Source organism: Lycium barbarum, unplaced genomic scaffold (assembly GCF_019175385.1).
Source record: "Lycium barbarum isolate Lr01 unplaced genomic scaffold, ASM1917538v2 unchr_scaffold_102, whole genome shotgun sequence".
In the NCBI taxonomy this organism is placed as follows: Eukaryota; Viridiplantae; Streptophyta; class Magnoliopsida; order Solanales; family Solanaceae; genus Lycium; species Lycium barbarum.
In genome coordinates, this window is record NW_026843410.1 from 12,092 (window position 1) to 18,613 (window position 6,522).

At 31.3% G+C, this 6,522-nt stretch overlaps 1 long non-coding RNA gene across 1 annotated transcript; it reads left to right on the forward strand.

The window, feature by feature from the left end:
• Positions 1-4,340: 4,340 nt before the first annotated feature.
• Positions 4,341-6,227, forward strand: LOC132625605 (uncharacterized). The gene is made up of 2 exons (XR_009576920.1): positions 4,341-4,547; positions 5,797-6,227. It is a non-coding gene; the product is annotated as an uncharacterized LOC132625605 (long non-coding RNA).
• The last annotated feature ends 295 nt before the right edge of the window (positions 6,228-6,522 follow it).

The window sequence follows — 6,522 nt, forward strand, 5'->3', positions numbered from 1 at the left end:
GCCAAAAACCGACGGCCCACGACGATTTTTTTTAATGAAACCGACCAGAAACCGACCTTTTACGATCCGTCGGTTTACATAGCCTCGCTTTTCGAAAATCGACGGACCACGTCGGTTTTTTCCGACGGACAGAGTCGGTTACGTAGTCCGTCGGGTTTTATTTCAAAAAAAAAAAAAAAAAAAAAAAAAAAAAAAAAAAAAAACCGACGGACAGAGTCGGTTTTTTTAATTTCTGATTTTTTATCTTATACAAAAATAATATATATTTTATGAAAAAAACCGACACAGTGCGTCGGTTTTGTAAAAAAATTAAGAATTAATTTCCAGAAAACCAACGGACTGAGTCGGTTTTCTGGAAAATTTCCAGCATGCAAATCCTGCATTTTCTGCAACCACACCTGCACAGAAACCAATACCAAAAGCTGCTCAAAACTAGCATTAAAATGCTCCTAATCAATTCTAAAAGAGCTACAACACATAAAATCACCCTAAGTAATAATAAAACACATCAAACACTATCTAAAAACATCAAATACGATCTAAATAGACCTTCAAAGTTCAAAAATATTTAAATGTCCAACCAAAAGTACCATTAACTAGTTCTACATAGTTTTAACATAAGTCCATAAAGCATAAAACATAAGTCCATTATGAAATCCAAACTAAAATATAAGCTCCACGACTATATAAATGAACCCTAACCGCTTCCGGTTACAAATACTTCTTACACCGGCAACGAGAACAAGCACACCTAATTACCCCTTCATATTGAAAAGGGTGAAGTGACATTGCATGTGTGTAAACTTGTCAACAAATTCATCGTGTACACCCACACGATCACTATTGTTTATATTATACATCCACATACGATCCATCTACAAAAATATACGCACAAATTATTGAGGTTATAGAAATATATTTTAACTTAAGAATTCTAACTTAAAATATAACTTAAGAAAACACAATCTCAACCAATTCTAACTTTGAATTCTCAATAACAATTCTAACTTTAATAACTTATGGATTCTAATTTAATATAACTTTTAAAAGCACAATCACAACTAATTCTAACTTTGAATTCTCAATAAAATAAAATCACCCTAAGTAATAATAAAACACATCAAACACTATCTAAACGCATCAAATACGATCTAAACACATCAAATAATTCTAACTTTGAAAAGCACAATTCCAACCAATTCTAAAAATTGAAAAGTAAATCTAGAGAAATATAATCTACATTTTAGTATTGAGGTTATAGAAATACTATAACTTAACAATTCTAACTTTGAAAAGAACAATCCCAACCAATCCTAATTTTGAATTCTCAATAACAATTCTAACTTTAATAACTTATGGATTCTAACTTTAATTCTAAAAAATAAAAAGTAAATCTAGTCAAATAAAGTCTACATATTAGTTTTGAGGTTATAGAAATATTATAACTTAATAATTCTAACATAACTTAATAATTCTAACTTTAAAAAGCACAATTCCAACCAATTCTAAAAATTGAAAAGTAAATCTAGAGAAATAAAATCTACATTTTAGTATTGAGGTTATAGAAATACTATAACTTAACAATTCTAACTTTGAAAAGCACAATCCCAACCAATCCTAACTTTGAATTCTCAATAACAATTCTAACTTTAATAACTTATGGATTCTAACTTTAATTCTAAAAATTAAAAAGTAAATCTAGTCAAATAAAGTCTACATATTAGTTTTGAGGTTATAGAAATATTATAACTTAATAATTCTAACTTTAAAAAGCACATTTCCAACCAATTCTAAAAATTGAAAAGTAAATCTAGAGAAATAAAATCTACATTTTAGTATTGAGGTTATAGAAATACTATAACTTAACAATTCTAACTTTGAAAAGCACAATCCCAACCAATTCTAACTTTGAATTCTCAATAACAATTCTAACTTTAATAACTTATGGATTCTAACTTTAATTCTAAAAATTAAAAAGTAAATCTAGTCAAATAAAGTCTACATATTAGTTTTGAGGTTATAGAAATATTATAACTTAATAATTCTAACATAACTGAATAATTCTAACTTTAAAAAACACAATTCCAACCAATTCTAAAAATTGAAAAGTAAATCTAGAGAAATAAAATCTACATTTTAGTATTGAGGTTATAGAAATACTATAACTTAACAATTCTAACTTTGAAAAGCACAATCCCAACCAATTATAACTTTAGAATGATCAATAACAATTCTATAACTTATGGAATTCTAACAAAAAGCACAATCCAAAAAAAAAAAAAAAAAACTAGTCAAATAATTAAAGTATACATTTTTGCACATATTCAACATCAATAATATTACAAAGAATGATAACTAAGCTAACACAAATACATTGACAAAGAACATGAAATAAAGCACAATCTCAAGCCAAAAAAAAAATGACAACTAAATTAGTCAAATAAAGTTTACATTTTTTTTCACAAATTCAACATTAATAACATTGCAAATGATGTTTAACAAAGCTAAATAGACTAGCATTAGGCCTAAAATCTACAAATTAAACTAAAATTAAAAGAATTTTAAATGCCCTAATTTAAGAGAAACTAACCTCAATTTATTAACTTCAAAATGGGTTTGGGGTAGGTGGGAACGGGTTGCGCAGGCAGCGGCGCTGGGCGGCGAAAAAATGTGCGGCGGCGCTGGCGGAGGGGAGGGGGGCGGCGGGTAGGGTTTGGGGGAATGGGGGTTTTAATTTGGAAGAGGGAGCAGAAATGAGTATGAAACCCGTCTGGTATGAATTTAAAGAAAAACCGACGGACAAAACCGACCCTGTCTGTCGGTTTTTCCCGCACGTTTGACCAGATTTGACCCAAAAATTAAAAAAAAAAAAAAAAAAAGAGGAAACCGACCCTGTCTGTCGGTTTCCTAAAAAAAAAACAAATTGAATGGCATATTATTTAAAATATTTTTAAAATAAAACCGACGTCGTCCGTCGGTTTTATATTAATTATTATTATTTTTTTTTAATAAAACCGACGTGGGACGTCGGTTTTTTTTTTGCGGATTTATAATTACAAAATTTTGCGGAAAAAACCAACGTTGTCCGTCGGTTTTTTAATTAAAAAAATAAAAAAAACATTAGAAATACACAAAACTGACGCACGAAGTCGGTTTTCCATCGGTTTTTCAAAGTGACGCAGTCCGTCGGTTTTTTGTCCGTCGAATTTTGCCAGTTTTTTAGTAGTGCTAGAATCTGGTGTAGCTTTTAAAGATGTAATTTCTGCTATTTTGTATAGCTTCTCATATTTAGTGTAATTTTTGTGTTGCATATTTGAGGATTTGATAAGATTTTCTTGATATTTATAGTTAAAAGATATATTCTATTGTTTCCGTCAAATCCAACAAATATAAATTGTTACATATTTAATGGAGACCAAAATTAAACTTAAGGACCAAAACCATTCAGTACATACTTAATGAATTAGCCTTTTTTCCTGCGCGGATTGCGCTTCTTTTGGGGTGGTCTTTAAATTTTGTCCCTCAAATTGGTGGTCTTTTATTTTTGCCCTTCGCTTAAAAAGGTGGCCGAAAATACCTCGAGATTCTAGGTTTGAACCCCTGCTCAGTAATTTTTTTTTTTGTCACAAGCAAGGCTTTTGCAGAAAGTCTGCCTTATGCGGTAGACTTTGTCTTAATGCATAATTAAAAGTCTGCCGTCTCCGGCATAGGTTTTATGTAACTTCGCCCGAATTATTATTATTTTCGACTCTAATGGATTTTGAACCCAAAACCTCGAGATATTTTCGATCACCTTTTTCAACAAATTGAGGGCTAAAAATTAAAACTAGAAAAATTGAGGGGCAAAAATTAAAGACGAGGCCGTATGAAGGGCATTCGTGCAAATTGCTCATGAATTATTCTGAATCTATCACAGGGACCATTTTTATCATTTTCTCAATTATGTTTAGTATTAGAGGGATTTTGTTAAACACCAGGTCAAACAACAATATACACCATATTATTAAAAGGGGAAATAATACTCTATGTCTATTTGGAGAAAATAGTTACCCTAAATGACTCATATTGCTAATACTATCCGAAATAGTCCTTTTATATATTATTATTATACACTTTGATACAAGATTTTATATATTGTCTACGAAAAGTGTATAATGTAGTATATTGTATGTATAAACACTTTTGCAAAAAAAAAAAAAGAGGTTGGCTATGCGGATGTAATTAAAATATAGCTACGTAGATGTAATATTTTATGTTGGATTGTATATTATAGAAATTATCCCATATTAAAATCTTTAAAAATAAAGGTCAAAAGTACATATACGAGTAGAATACAAGTGGTCAACTGTAAATTTAACCAAACTTTAGCCTTAATTTAGTGAAAGGTAACATAGAGAAGATTCCTGATCCTGAGTCCTGACAGACAGCAAAGCGTTGAATCCCAATGGGATTACAATTGCCTTAAATTCCTTCTTACAATTGGTCCCTTTTATTGTCCTCTCTTTTCACACTTCACCAAATATCCTTTTCTCTCCATTAAGTCTCTGGTAAAATTTGATCTTCTCTTCTACTTTTTACTCTTATGGGGTTTCAAAGATTGTAATTTTATTGTGTTTTTACTTTTTGCTCTGTTGGGTTCTCAAAGATTGTAGCTTTATTGTGTTTGGTTGCTAAAGATTGTAATTTTTTGTGTTTTATGTGCCCAAAATTGTAATTTTCGCTTTTTTAAGTTGCAAGATTCTAGTTTTTTTTCTATTGGTTGTTGAGCATCCAAGTTTATTATCCTGTTTTCAAATTCTCAAAAAAACTCTCTCTCTCTACCCATTAAAATCTTGCAAACCCCACAATTCCCAACACTTTTTACTCTTTTGGGTTTTCAAAGATTGTAATTTTTTGTGTTTTATTCGCCAAAAATGGTAACTTTTTTCTTGTTTTGATTGCTAAAGATTCTATTGGTTGTTGTTCATGTTTATCTCCAGAAATCCTTTTCTCTCCACCCATTAAATTAAAATTTTGTAAACCCAATCAGTTCCCAGCACCAATCTCTTGTATTAAAAAAATGATCTTTTCTTCTATTATTATCTTTTGGGTTTTCAAAGATTATAGCTTTATCGTGTTTGGTTGCGAAAGATTGTAGAATTTGCTAAAAATGGTAACTTTTTCTTGTTTTGGTTGCTAAAGATTCTAGCTTTTTTTTCTATGGTTGCCAAAGATTGTAATTTTATTGTGTTTGGTTGCCAAAGATTGTAATTTTATTGTGTTTGGTTGCCAAAGATGGGAGCGGGTCTACGTGGAGCCCAAGGGGTTTATCCCAACCCTCTTCTTCAGAAATTGACACTACATATATAGGATCAAATTTTGTTTTATGTGTATCATATATTATAAAGGTTGAACCCCTTTACACAATCCAAAAGCTTAGCTTAGTGGTAAAGGAGTTCAAATTTTCATAGAGCACACTTGTTCAAGTCTCGTTGACAACAACTTCTTTGATCTTTTGAATCCTGCCTCCGCACTAGCCAAAAATTATAATTTTATTGTGTTTGGTTGCCAAAGATTGTAATTTTTTTTGTGTTTGGCTGCCAAAGATTGTAATTTTATTGTGTTTGGTTGCCAAAGATTGTAATTTTTTTGTTGCCAAAGAATGTAATTTTCTTGTGTTTGGTTGCTAAATTTTGCAATTTAATTGTGTTTGTTTGCCAAAAATTGTAATTTTATGTTTTATTTGCCAAAAATTGCATTTTTTTTTCTTGTTTTGGTTGCTAAAGATTCTAACTTTTTTTCTATTGGTTGTTGAAGATTCAAGTATTTTTGTTTCAAGAATGGGAAGCAACGGAAACAGTTGGGCAGATCAATGGGGCAGTCAAAACGAGGTCGTTGATGAAGATTATGGGAGCAAGGGAAAAACCAGTGGCGGAAAGAAGATGGAAAAGGTGACGGCGGTTGCATCGACGAGTTTCAACAAGGCAAAATCTGCGGCGGCTGTGGGTGCTGACAAGGCAAAATCTGCAGCGGTTGTGGGTGCAAAGAAGGTGAAGAGTGGAACTTCTTTTGGGTTCAAATGGATTAAGGAAAAGTGCCAAAAAGGAAACTCTACAAAGTGATGAGGGGAAGGGAAGATGAAGAATTTTGAATTTTGTATTTTGTTAGTTGAATCAAAGGTTACATATATGTACACAGATCATAGTTGATTGTTTTTGATGAATGAAATTGGTTACCTTTTACGCGGATGTTAATTTGTATGTTGTATCCCGTATGTTTACTAGAGTCAAACTACATTAACTTTGATAAATAATTTAAGATATAATTTTTCATTGGCGCCGGCCGGTTGTGGAGGCTGACAAGGCGAAATCTGCAGCTGTTGTGGGTGTAAAGAAAGTGAAGAGTGGTACTTCTTTTGGGTTTAAATGGATTAAGGAAAAGTGTCAAAAAGGAAACTCTACAAAGTGATGAGGGGAAGATGAACGATTTTGTATTTCGTTAGTTGAATCAAAGGATACATATATGTACACAGATCATAGTGTG